Below are 13059 nucleotides of genomic sequence, written 5' to 3'. Positions count from 1 at the left end.
GACAACGATGATGATGATGTCGCCCAAGAAAGACACCCGGCAACATCGCAACATATCAAAGCGGGCGCCACAAAATCGGCACACCTGCTCCCTTTCATCTGATTGGACAATCTTGTACGTACGGTTGAGCTTTTGCTGAACGAGATGAAAAACGTTTCGGCAAATGCAGACATTTTCAGAAAAGGGAAGCTGGAATCTTGTAAAATTACAGGAGAATTCAGTGAGAGACGTCGGACGATGAGGCGGCTCGGGCATCTGGTTCGTACGCATCCTGGGCGACAAGCTGGAAAGACTACGTCTCTCTCAGCTGGCCTGGGAACGGATCCCGCTGGAGGAGCTGGACAAAGTGGCTGGGGGAGAGGAAAGTCTGTGCTTCGCTGCTAAAGCTGCTGCCCCCGCACCTGACCCCGGATAGCGGAAGCGGTAGATAACGAATGGATAGAAACAGGGAGCGAAAGAGTATGAAAGGTTTCCTGCCGGAAAACTGATGAAGTTCCCAATGAGCTTGCGTGTTTTCTCCCACTTATATGCAGGGGCAGCAGCTTCAGCAGGGAAGCCCAGACTTCCTTCTTCCGAGCCACTTCGTTCATTTTTTTAGGTGGGATCCCGAGACGTTCCGAGGTCAGCCGGGAAATATAGTCTCTCCAGCGTTACCTGGGTCGCCCCCCAAGCGTCCTCCTGGTTGGACGTGTCCGGAACACCTTACCAGGAAGGTGTCCTAATCAGTTGCCCGAGCCACCTCATCGACAGACCAATACAAAGTCTGCATCACTACAAGATTCTGCACTGATCCACCATCCGACTGAGGAACATGGTCTTAGATTTGGAGGTGCTGTTTCTCAACCCAACCGCTTCACACTCAGCCGCGAACCACTCCAGTGGGGGGGGGGGAGGGGGGGGATTGGTTTCCTGTACTCTCTGAAAGTGGAAAACTGGGAAAGCCCGATGATTGTCTTAGCAGATTGTTAAAAAATAAAACATAAAATAAATTGCGGTGCGTTGTAATACTTGTCTTACCCGCGCGCGTCCCGGAGGACATTCCAACATTCCCATAAGTCAAATTAGAGTCACACTGTTTTGCACACATTTTTTCTTTTAGGTGGGGGCTAAATGACACTGTGGCCCCCGCAGTGTGAAGCGCGCGCGGATATCTTTTAATTTCCTGAATGCAATTCTGCTCCAAACGCTAATGAATTTGTATTTGATCATTTGCCCACTTTCACGCCACCGTCGCAATTTTCAACTTTTGGGCGGCGCCGGCAACTTTAATTAAAGCGCAAGTGGATGCATTCATCATCCTCGCCGGCCCGCTCCCCCCCCCCCCCCCCCCCCCCACAATGCTTTGCGGCACAAATGAAGAGGAAAAGACGTGGAATTGAGAGCGAGCTGGCTGCCGATTGACCTTGCGGAGAAAGCGGGAGGAAAAACAACAGAGCTTCGAGGGAACATCGGATTGCGCGAGGACGACTCGACGCTTCAACAAACGATAGAAAAAAAAAATATCGGAGTTTTTTTATTATTAAAAATGCTTCTTTGCTTCCTGAAAGGGCTCTCGTGATTGGCCAAGCTGCTCGTGAATGGGTAGAAAAAAAACGTCCGACTCTGGATTCAAAAAGTCCTTCCAAACTCCAAAGTCAGCACTTTTTTTAGTTCCGAGGCGCTTCGCATCTGGATACAAAGTCGTCGTCGTCGTCGTCTTCCTTCCGGGGAACATCGGGGCCTTTTTGTTCGGCCGTTTACTTTTCCCAGCGAGCGTCGCTCTTTTTGTCTCAACCTGAGCGGCTTTCGCGGCACAGGTGGATTTTTTAATAGGATTCGCCGATTCGCGCGGCGGAGATTCCCGCGCGCATGCATATGCATGCGTCAGGCTCATCTTAATAAGCTAACGTTAGCTTTTAAGTCCGCAGGGGTCTTAAAAAAAAAAAAAAAAAAAAAAAAGAAGAAAGAAAGAAAGCAGAGTGGATCGCGCCTGCAGCCGAAGGGAAGATTTCTGTTTGGACACTTTCTAGTTTAAACAGAACAAAAGTGACATAACGGGCGAATTAAGTACACTTTCATACCCGAGGAATGACTTGGTTGTGTTTAAACATACTTATACATTTTAAAACGTATTTGGAATTCTTTGCGAAAAAAAAAAACTGCCTCAGAAGTTTCAGGGTTCAGAGAGGAGAAAATAAACACAGCCTGACGGACTTCAAGTCATAAAATGATCAAAATCACTCAAATGGCAACCGTAAACATTTCTTGACAATAATACGTTATACGTGACATCAATCGTCAAAACATGACATTCCGATTAATATTACAATTGTGGAAAATGAGTTATGCAGCAAAATCCAGCCGTTTTTTTGGTCCATCTCTGGGGGCGGCCATTTTGCCACTTGCTGTCAACCGAAGATGACATCACAGCTGCGCGGGGCTCAGGCAACGACCAATCACAGCGCACCTGTTTTCTGAAGCTGCGCTGTGATTGGTTACTTTTGATAATCGGCTAATTTGTTTGGATACTTTTTTCCCCCGAACTTGAACTTCTCCACAATAAATATTTTCCAATTTCTGTCGTCCTTTGATTCGGTTTGTGTTGAATCAAAATGAAATATTTGCGTGTACTTTAGAAAACAAACCCTAATTAATGTTTACGCAATTTGTACACCGTCAATATGAAAAAAAAAGATGAAAATAAAACATTCTTTTTTTATCCTATTGTTCGATGAATCGCTAATAATTGATAAGATTGACGGATAATTAAAATAATGCTTCTGCGCTGCGTTTGGATTGGATGCTTAGCAATGATTAATAAGACCATAAAATAATCATCATTAAAGTGGATTCCATTTGACCACATTAATTACAAGCCGATTGGACGGTGAGAATTATTTTTTGCTTGTCTGTGATCCAATCTTTTTTTTGGAAAATTACAAGGAATGAAACGGATGGCAAATATGTTAATAATGTTTTGCGTACCAGCGGCTGCTGCCATTGGTCGGCAGAGAGGAAGCGGCGGTCGGCGGGCGCCTTTTTTTTCCCCCCGCATTAATTACAAGCTGATTAGCTTGACGGCGGTGCAGGAGACTATCATTTAATTGAGGGGGAAATAATGATCACAATTGCCGCAACTTCTAATTAGAAAAACAGCTCAAATCTTATCAGCGCGCACACACACACATATTCCTGCTTGTGCGCGCGGCCGTGTGCGTGTGCGTGTGTGCGCGCGTGTGCGTGTGTGTGAGATGCTTGCAGATACAAGAAGAATCCAGTAGAAGACAATTGCCTCCAAATGTGCGACACGAGCGAAACAACAGCACAAACAAAGAGATTCACATCTGAAACCTTATCGCTCCCGGCAACACGCACACACAAAACACACGCACACACACACAAAGTATGACAACTCCACAACACAACAAAGTGTGACCACTCTTTTGACTTGAATGTCATGGAACTATAAGACTAATTTCTCATTTTTTATAATTAGGATTCTCATGTTGTTGAGCTGAAATCCATTGAGGAATTCCTGCAAATATTCCAAGTACGGATCGCTCACCGTCTACCTTGACCGTGTGTGTGTGTGTGTGTGTGCGTGTTTGGGAATCTTCCTGGGAAAATGTCTGCTTGGCTGACCCAGTACGAGTCGGGCCCGTGCGCCCCCCTGGCTGCCTCCGTGGCCAAATTGTGCTGCAGAAAAGGCCCGCGGTGATTGGAGAGGATGAGGGTATTACACACCACACACAAACACACACACGCACGCACACACACACACATTCTCGTGCACAGACGGCGATGGAGAAAAGGAGAAGGCGCCTGTTGGCCGGCCTTGAAAGGCAGAGGCTGCGCATTTGGATTGTCAGGTTCGGAAAGGAGGAAGTGGGAATGGGGCGGGGAGGAGTACCGAGGGCTGGCTCAAGGGGCGGGGAGGAGGGGGGGGGGGGTTGGGGGGGGGGGTTGTGTTCCTCCCGGTCACCCAGGATGGAAGCCTTGAGCATTGGATGAAAAACGGCTGCAGACTGGCTTAAGGTTAGCTTGAGTTAGTTCATATTTAATAAATCAGACACTGACGGCACAGCACAAAAAAAAAAAAAAAATAATATGTTGACTTTCAAGCCAGCGGCCGTCCGCATAGATCTCAATACATCGATCGATCCTTCCCGTCAGAGAGGTTTTGGTGTCGAGCAAGTCCCGCGATGGTCTTCAAGATTGTAAAAGGACACAACGCGGCTTGGATCATAAGAGAATTGACACACGCAAGATGGCGGCCGTATACGCGTCTTCAATCAGCCAAGGCTTGCTCGTTCGCTTAATATGCAAGTCGCTACGATCTCCTCCGCTAGCCAGTGTAGCAACTAGCATGCGGGCTAACTCATCCGGCATTGCCGCGAGGACTATTTACTCCACTTTTATTTTTTTTTATTTTTTTTTTTATTTTTTTTTTTTTTTATAAGAGCTCAGTATTGTTCATTCGGAAATGTCATCATCATTGCTCTTTTTTTTTTTTTTTTTATTATTATTTTTTTTTTGTGTGTGTGTGTGTGTGGGTGAGTATGTGTATGTGCGTGCGTGCGTGCGTGCGTGCGTGCGTGCGTGCGTACTCCACTTTTAGAATAACGTTGGTCACAATACAACACGAAAAAAAAACAAAGTTTCTGCAGTTCGACAAATGTGGCAGCAATGCATCTGTTGATTAGACAAAGCTTCCAAATAATTGAATTTCGAGCTTTTGCAAAACACTTTGGACACCGCATGGATAAAGCCTCTTTCTCAGTTTACTATTAACTCATTCACTCGCAGCCATTTTCACTGAAGCAACCCCCTTCGCTCCTGGCTGTTTGACTGGATTTGGACTGATTTTGCAAGGCCCACAGAATATTGTGTTCTGTTGCTATTAAAACATGGAACCTACCAAAAGAAAGAATTGATTAACTTCTTTCATCAAAAAAAAAATAAAAGTGTATTTGTATCAGTTTCCATTTTGCAGCAAAAAGCTTTAGAACATAGCGAAGTTTCATCATTATTCACAAATTTGTTTAGAACTGTGGGTAAATAAGCTTGTTTGCAACATGGCCCTGGTTGATCTTTTTAACTCTGCTGCCACCTGCTGGGCGTTTTTTTTTGTAATAACTACCATTGCTTTAAGCGGCTGCATCAAACTTTCTGTATGCTCTCGTTTTTAGACGTTTTGAAGCAACGGTCACATTAAATTTATTTTCTTGGAAATAATAATATTAGGATTAGCAAATCAACCCCCAAAAGCTTATGTATGATATTAACTTACAATAATTTTTTTTTATTATAATTAGTTTTAGAAAAATAAGATGTGTTTTTTTTTTTGTCTATGTTTTATTTTTCCAAAGAATCGTCATCGTTTTTTGTAGCGTTAAAAACTCTTTTTTCAGTGTTACTTGTAGTTTCGTTGTTAGTTTCGGTCAACGACCACAAGCTCGGTCTGCATGTAGTCAGAAATTGACTGACAAGCAAGATCTCATCTCTAATACTTGAAATCGGATCGAGCTCCCAAAAAAATAAATAAAAAGGTTTCTTTTCACCACACACGCACGCACACACGCACACACATTTGATGAGCTTGTGCAAAAGTGACGATGTGTGTGCGCGCGCGCGCGTGTGTGTAAATCAGCGTTGCCACTTTGCCTCGCCTCCGCGCTCGGATGGCTTTAGCTGGCCAAGCGCGCTGGAGCAGGAAATCCTGATTCGCAGCCTATCAGCGAAATAGCACAAATAGCACATACAGTATATCAACCTCCAGCCCACACTCACATATTGCCCCCCCCCCCCCCCCCCCCACCCCCGCCCCCCCACCACTCCTGCCCAACACGCCCCCTCCCTTAACCTAAGACGGCCCTAATCGGTCCCGGCAACTTCGCCGCCATCATCCTCGCTCCCGAGTCCTGCATTCCGCAATGAAACGATTGTTGAATTGTCCTTCAAAAACGGGATTTCACTGGCAGGGTTCAAATGTTTTTATGCAAAATGCTCTGAAACGGCGACATTTTGGAAATCGGCACGTGTTTTCTTTTTTTTTTTTTTGTGGTTTGAGGTTTCGAAAACGACATCTCGGGGAACCCTCGTCGGCCTTCATTACGCCGTCCGTGTGATCCGGGGTGCGGCTTTGATAATTAGCCGAGCCAAATGAACTTGGAATTCTTTGGCTTTCAAAGGGCAGACGCGGCCCCTTCATTACTGCCGTCTAATTAAAAGTCCCGATCAAAAGGGGGGGGGGGGAGAAGAGCTCCGTTAATCCCCCCCCCCTCCCGTCAACGACACGCCGTTGACCTCAAGTGCCAAACAGTCCGTCGCTAACATTTTAGCGGGGGAAAAGCTAAAAAAGACAAAGCTCACCTCCTCCTGTCAAACGCACAAAGACGAACATTTTTTGTTCAGGAGAGGCTCGTTAGCCCCCCCAGCCCCCCCCCCCCTTTTCGAAATGCTGCCTGGCATGCAATTAAGAGCAGAATGGATTTACTTTTTAAAAGTTGAGCGCGCACAATGAAGGGCTTTGGACGTGCTAACCCGCCGGCGTGTCACACGCGCTGATGCTAAGACCCGTCGGCGCGGGGACGACAATCAGGAGGTGCGAGGAATTAGCTCGACACAAACACGTCAAAAGGCAAGAACCCGTCCGGGCGACGGGCGGCCATTCTTCTCGCATCGCAAATCCCAAACTTTGCCGCAAATCATTTTGCGTTGCTGCGCTAGCAACTTCACTTTCGGCGGGCTTCAAAACACGCAACAAACATTTGCACTATTTTATGCTAATTCGATTTTAGTGTCGTCATTTTCTATTCTTTAATATTAGGCTTTGATCTTATATTTGAAATAAAATCGGTGATGAGCTAGCCAATAATATCTTCATTTAAAAGACGTTACATGTTATATTGAATGTTTATCAGCATTTTTTGATTATTATTATTTTTTTTTATAAATTTGAATTGCCGTGTATTAAATGTGGCCTTTTGTTATTTGTGGGGTTTCGATCAAAATCACACATTTGGACTGTTTTCTGTACAAAGTTTCCATTTGACACGAGCGGAGATTGTAATCGTAACAAATATCTGTTGAAATGTCAAAAATGCGACCAAACTTTTAACGTTTGAATATTTGCAAACTTTAGTTGCAAGTTTACAAAACACGATGTTACGGATTAAGGATAAAAGTCAAACCTCGCGATCGCAACAAGGTCGGCGTGCGCTTGAGAGGAACTTGCTCGACAAAGTCGTCAAAAAGTGATTAGAACGGCGGCGTCCGGGCTCGACAAAGGCCAGCTTACGCCGAGCATCGATTAAATTAAAGAAGGTGAAGACGAGCGCGGAGACTTCAGGTGGGACAAACGCTGATTAGCGCTCGCCGCTAATCCAAAGGCCCGCACCCGCGCGCTCGCGCGCTCCTCTCTTGAACCGGAAAGCCGGCCTGATCCCGAGCGCTTTGTAGCGATTCCCCGGCGCCGACAATGAGAATCGGGAACAAAAAAAAGCGCCGCGACCCTCGGTGACGTTGGCCTTTTTTTTATGGCGGCGCCGTATTCTATCAGCGCAGGTGCGGCACAATGGCGACACGCCGCGCACAATGCCGCCGCCTTAATTCAATGCGCCGGCTGATCACTCGACTGATTTGGCTCTTTTCATGTCAGACATTTAAAGAAAAAAAAGCACGTGTGGCCGATTACATCTGCACTTTGTTTCGCTGCTTCACGATGACGTGCTGAAATTATGCAAATGAGCTCACATTAGGAGCAAAGTACAACAAAGACTTTCTTCATCTCGACGCCCTCCAAGTTCAAGTTCAAGTTCAGCTTCAGATTGACTTGATTTTGTACAAAAAGTCTTTTCTTTTAGAATGACTTCATTTCACAAACAGTTTTGTAAAAAATAATAATCATATTTTCCATCATTTATACGAGAGACTTTCGAGAGTAGGAAAGTACCAACATGATTGAGAAAGAAAAAAGTTTTTTAAATAATATGTGCTTTTCCACTCCCAACTTCTAACTCATTTTCTGATGCAGTAGAAAATTAACAATATTTTGTAATGAAAAATATGATTTTTGTAAAAAGTTATAATAATATGTTATTCAATAAAGCCCGTTTTGACCAGGGACTTTTTTTGGGTGGTGGGGGTTGGGGGTACAATTTCAGGCTAATTTCCAACCAAACCAACTAACAATATTTTGGAACTAGAAAATATGAAATTTTTGTTATGTTACAACAAAATGACCTTACATACAGCATCATTGTATAGACTGTTATTTATTTATTTTAGAAGAGTGCTTCTTTTGTAAAATGTAGTGGCTAATATCTTAGGGAAAAAAATAAAATAAAAAAAATTGGGTGTCAAACTGGCGGCCCGGGGGCCAGATCCGGCCCGCCACATCATTTTATGTGGCCCACCAAAGCAAATCATGTGAATCAACTTCCATGATCTTTGCTCAAATTTCAAATTGCTATATGTCCTAAGGAACAATGTTGAAATTTTGCAAGATTTTTTTTTGTTACCCATTGTACAATAACTTGAACAATAATTGAACAAAGTATTATACTTGATTCCTGATATGAAAACTGGCAATCCATCGATTTGATTTAACTCCATACGAAAAACTCATAAGTCACAATTTGGCAACTGTAATATTTTTACGAATTATTGACCAATCTCAAGTGTTGAAAATGGCTTGTTCTCTTTGATGACATTTTTTTTTGTATTTAGTGCGTCCTGAAACGTTACAACCACGTTTTGGCCCTACGCCAGAAATATGTAGAAAAAATGAAATAATTACAGAGCAGGACATTTTTTTGGTAGGCTATAGTTTTTGACTCATTTCTAATTTAGGAGTAGCAAAAAAATAAAAAATTGGATTGCTCTATATGGCGTGTTTTTAGTAGCACTCCTCTTTTTTTCAATTTTCTTTTCTATTCTGCTGACAAATAGTACTTTAGGGCTCATAAACTTCTACTTCGAACCCCAAACGTCACACGTTAGCGAGCAGCGAGCCTCATCAGTCAGCGTGCAAGCAAAGCAGAACAAAATGGTGGCAACCAGTAGCTTTTCGTGGTGTTTACACTTCCAACATCCAAACCCTCTGTGACACCCAAACGCTGCCCCCCTCCCAGCCCCCCCCCCCCCCCCCCTCCACCGGCTGATTAATCGGAGACGCGCAGACGGGTAAACACGGGCCTGTTTACACGGCTTACATATTTAGACTCGACTTGAGATAGAATATCCTCAAAGCTCCCCCCCGTCTGTTTATTTTCCTCATCTGCTCCCGACGCCCCGTCCTCCACCACGCGACCCGCGGGTCGAGCGCGGGGCACCTCCTCACATTTTCAACTCCGCGAACATGACGTGACGCCTTAAAGGAGAGACGGCATGTCGCAGCGGGGGCCGGAAATTGAGATGGACGGAGAACGAAACCGGTCCACTCGCTCTTGCGGCGGCGGTCGCTCTTATCAGCGCCGCTCCGCGGGCCGGTAAGGGTTCGTGCGCGAGCTTCAGGTGTCATCCGCAAAGCGAGGAGGAGCGGAGCAGATAAGTTGCATTGATCTGAGCGGGCTATCTTGGCTCGGCTAATCCGGTCTTTACGGGTCACGCTGAACACACTGCGCCGGCAAATTGTGGTCATTGTGCGAGCGTCAGAGGGGACGTCGCTCGACTGGGAACTCAAATTTAGACGCACGAGGCCCGTTTCGGACAAATGCTTCATATCGGAGATGTCTCGGAAGTGATACGGCAAAACCAGGAAAGGTGGTGAAAAACATTTTTAAGGATACAAATGTGATTTTCTATCTTGTATCCAGGGCTGGACTGGCGCCCCAAAAAAATGGGCCTTTGCATTTTGACTTCGGCCCACCGGCCCGGCCCGGCCCAGCTCTTGCCTAACATGTAGTTCTGCCACTGATGTTTATTGATAGTTCCGTTTGCTATCTATATTCAAAACTGATTAATGGACTGGTCCTTCTAAATTGTGGAAAAGTGTGCACTGCATCGGGCCCAAAAGAGGCCGGCCCACTGGGCATCTGCCCAGTACGCCAGATGGCCAGTCCAGACCTGCCTCAAGCCTTTAAGCACTTTTTGTCTCACAAACTTGACAAACTTTGAATTTCAGGACAGATGTTGCTGCTGTTGTACTCACCTCTGCTACACTCTGTTTCTTCGTCCTCCTCTTCTTCCTCCTGCAATGAAAAGATGATTGATTTTCGGGGCTCATTTTTAGCAGCCTGGCGAGCGCCAGGGATTTTTTAAAAATGGGTTTTATGAGTCATACCCAGTTGTGCCACAACACGCCATGGCAGCAGAAGAAAAAAAAATGGTTACCACAACATAGTGTCAAACACTACTTTTGTCCAAATGAAGCTCCTCAACACACTTCAACATAGTTACTTAGCACCAGGATGCTATAAGATGACTTTTGTTTTCAATCAAGTTTCTCAACTCACTTCCTTGGCACCAAAATGCCACAAGATGGCACCATAGCACTACTTTTGTCCAAATGAAGCTCCTCAACACACTTCAACATACTTAGCACCAGGATGCTATAAGATGACACCAAAGCACTACCTTTTGTTTTCAATCAAGTTTCTCAACTCCCTTCCTTGGCACCAAAATGCCACAAGATGGCACCATAGCACTACTTTTGTCCAAATGAAGCTCCTCAACACACTTCAACATAGTTAGCACCAGGATGCTATAAGATGACACCAAAGCACTACCTTTTGTTTTCAATCAAGTTTCTCAACTCCCGTCCTTGGCACCAAAATGCCACAAGATGGCACCATAGCACTACTTTTGTATCAATGAAGCTCCTCAACTAACATGGGCAGGTGAAGGTGACCCCCGCGATAAACTGTACGTCAAACAGCCCCCCCCCTTTTCCCCCGTGCAATTTAGAGTGTGCGGATGAAAAATGTGTGGCTTTTGTTTATTTGCCAGCGATGCAAATGCGACCACGCGCAGGATTAGTGACTTCGCCATCTCGCCGCCGATAGCGCGGCGAGGGGGGGGGGAAAAAACAACAAGGATTTTTATGCAAAAAGGCTCTCTCGCACCGTCGCTATGACAATTGCAATGCATCACTTCATAGACACTTTTTAATCTGTTTCCAAGCGCGAGCACACTTTGAACCGCTGCGAGCGCCAGATATACACGCGTGTGCGTGTGTGTGTGCGCGCGCGAGTGTGCGTGCGCACGTTTCCCTGTGATTAATCTTTGCAGCTGGTTTAAGCGCAACGCTGACACAGCACTGATCTCTAACTTTGTCTGGGTGCCCTTGGATCCACGCTTGAAATAAGACAAAGTTTGCATTCTAATTGGCTCTCCGAGGACAACTTTACTTCCTTAAAAAAAAAATAATTATAAAACATTTCAGTGACCAAATAGGAAGTCACAACTCTTAGCTCAAGAATGTTTTGGTTTAGTGGAGGTGAATTTGTCATCCTTATTTCATGTCCTAATAATGAAGCATTCTGAAGATAATTGTGTGATATTTGATATATTTTTCCAGTAATTGTGCTGTTGTACATAAAAATAATAATAATAATACAAATAGACTGAGATGATTTAGTTTTATAATCCAGATTGTTCCACAAACTGACACCTTGAGTTGAAATACATCGTTCTTTTGTTTTGTTCTGTATTTGGGTTTGGAAAAAATAACTGTTCCTCTTAATTTGTACTCACTTTCCCGTTCATTTATTTATTGAATTATTTGATTTGCATGTTAATTGGTAAGATTTCCTGATGGGCTTTATACATTATTTTAAGGCACTTAAAATTACAATTTTAAAGTTTTAAGTTGTATGAATATTGGATTAGTGTGGTCTCTGTATCCACAACCAAAAACGACACGAATAGCACATTTCTGCAAAAGAAAAATGAGATATGGAAAGGTTTTATTGCTATTATTTATGTATTATTTTTTTTAAACGATTTTAGTTGTAAATGGCTCCCTTAAAAGCATAGTTGCCCCAAGCCCTATTTAAATGTTTTCAGATGATTCAAATAAAACGAATGTTTGTCACATTACAAGACAAAATGGCATTATATTAATGGAACTCGGCGGAGTACTCGTATGGAAGAAAGTAGCATCTCTCATTTGGTGTAATACTGTAAAAATGAAGATTTTCTCAACGACTGTAAGTAATAAGATGCAGTAATATTTGCTGTTTTTAGAAGAGGATAAAGAATATGTGCCTAAGTCTTGTTATTATACACGATATTGATGTTATATATTGTTTGTGTTCTAGCATCCGTTACAACTCCTTGACTATCGACGCTAATCTTTAGCCCGTCTATGGCGTTTTGCATTGCGCATTAGCATTAAGCTAACAAAGACAAATGTGTGTTGTTTGTGTAAATGTCTTTGTTTTGTTTACTGTGGCAGGAAACTTCAAGATAGCCTCTTTTCTGAAGAATAGTTAGCAAGCAAAACATTGGCCGAAGGACGGCTTGTACTTGGAAAAACTTCAAAGCGCGGTCACTTGGATCTCAGGAAAGCGCTGCGTCAGAAGTTGGAATGAAACATCAACAACCATCATGATGCTGTCGAGATGAGAGCATTGGAGGACTTGTGAGAATAATCGGAACAAATAAGAGGCAATATTGCCCACTTTGATGTAAATATGCAACCGCTGGCTCCTAAGACTTACACAAGTGATCCATCATCCCACAATAACGCATCTCTGACGGCTGTCACACACGCAACAAAACGCAACTAAAAAGGACTGGGGGGAAAAATCCGGCCTTGTTTATCTTTTTCTTTTTTCTTTCTCCTCCGGTGTAGCGCGATACGGCCTGACACAAAAAGGCCAGATAAAGCTTTTGACGACACTTATTCTTTTTCTTGCAAATTTAATAAGGCTGATGTGTGACACGCTTTGAGGGGAAAAAGGTAAACACATCATCGGTTTTTGTAAGCTCCCGCCGCCGCGTCCTCAAATACAAACAAACCTCCAAAGAGCGTCTGACACGCTTTCTTAACGTGTCAGCGCCGCTACAAGACAATCAAGTCTCTCACTTGACACCTCGCAACAAGGGGGGGGCTTACCTGCACCCCCCCCCCCC

General features: G+C 44.2%; 1 protein-coding gene across 1 annotated transcript in view; it reads right to left on the bottom strand.

Annotated features, from left to right (window-relative positions):
- Positions 1-13059, bottom strand: part of LOC147159165 (peroxisomal succinyl-coenzyme A thioesterase-like) — a 117811-nt gene that overhangs the window by 41323 nt on the left and 63429 nt on the right. The window contains exon 4 of the mRNA XM_086058844.1: positions 10133-10172. The gene's annotated coding sequence lies outside the window, so the exon portion shown is untranslated. The remainder of the gene's footprint in view (positions 1-10132; positions 10173-13059) is intronic.

The sequence above is a fragment of the Leptonotus elevatus genome, chromosome 17 (assembly GCF_054856555.1).
Source record: "Leptonotus elevatus isolate MCC_2025b chromosome 17, RoL_Lele_1.0, whole genome shotgun sequence".
NCBI classification, from domain to species: Eukaryota; Metazoa; Chordata; class Actinopteri; order Syngnathiformes; family Syngnathidae; genus Leptonotus; species Leptonotus elevatus.
The sequence above is the reverse complement of the archived record's forward strand: the minus strand, read 5'-3'. Positions and strand labels throughout refer to the sequence as shown.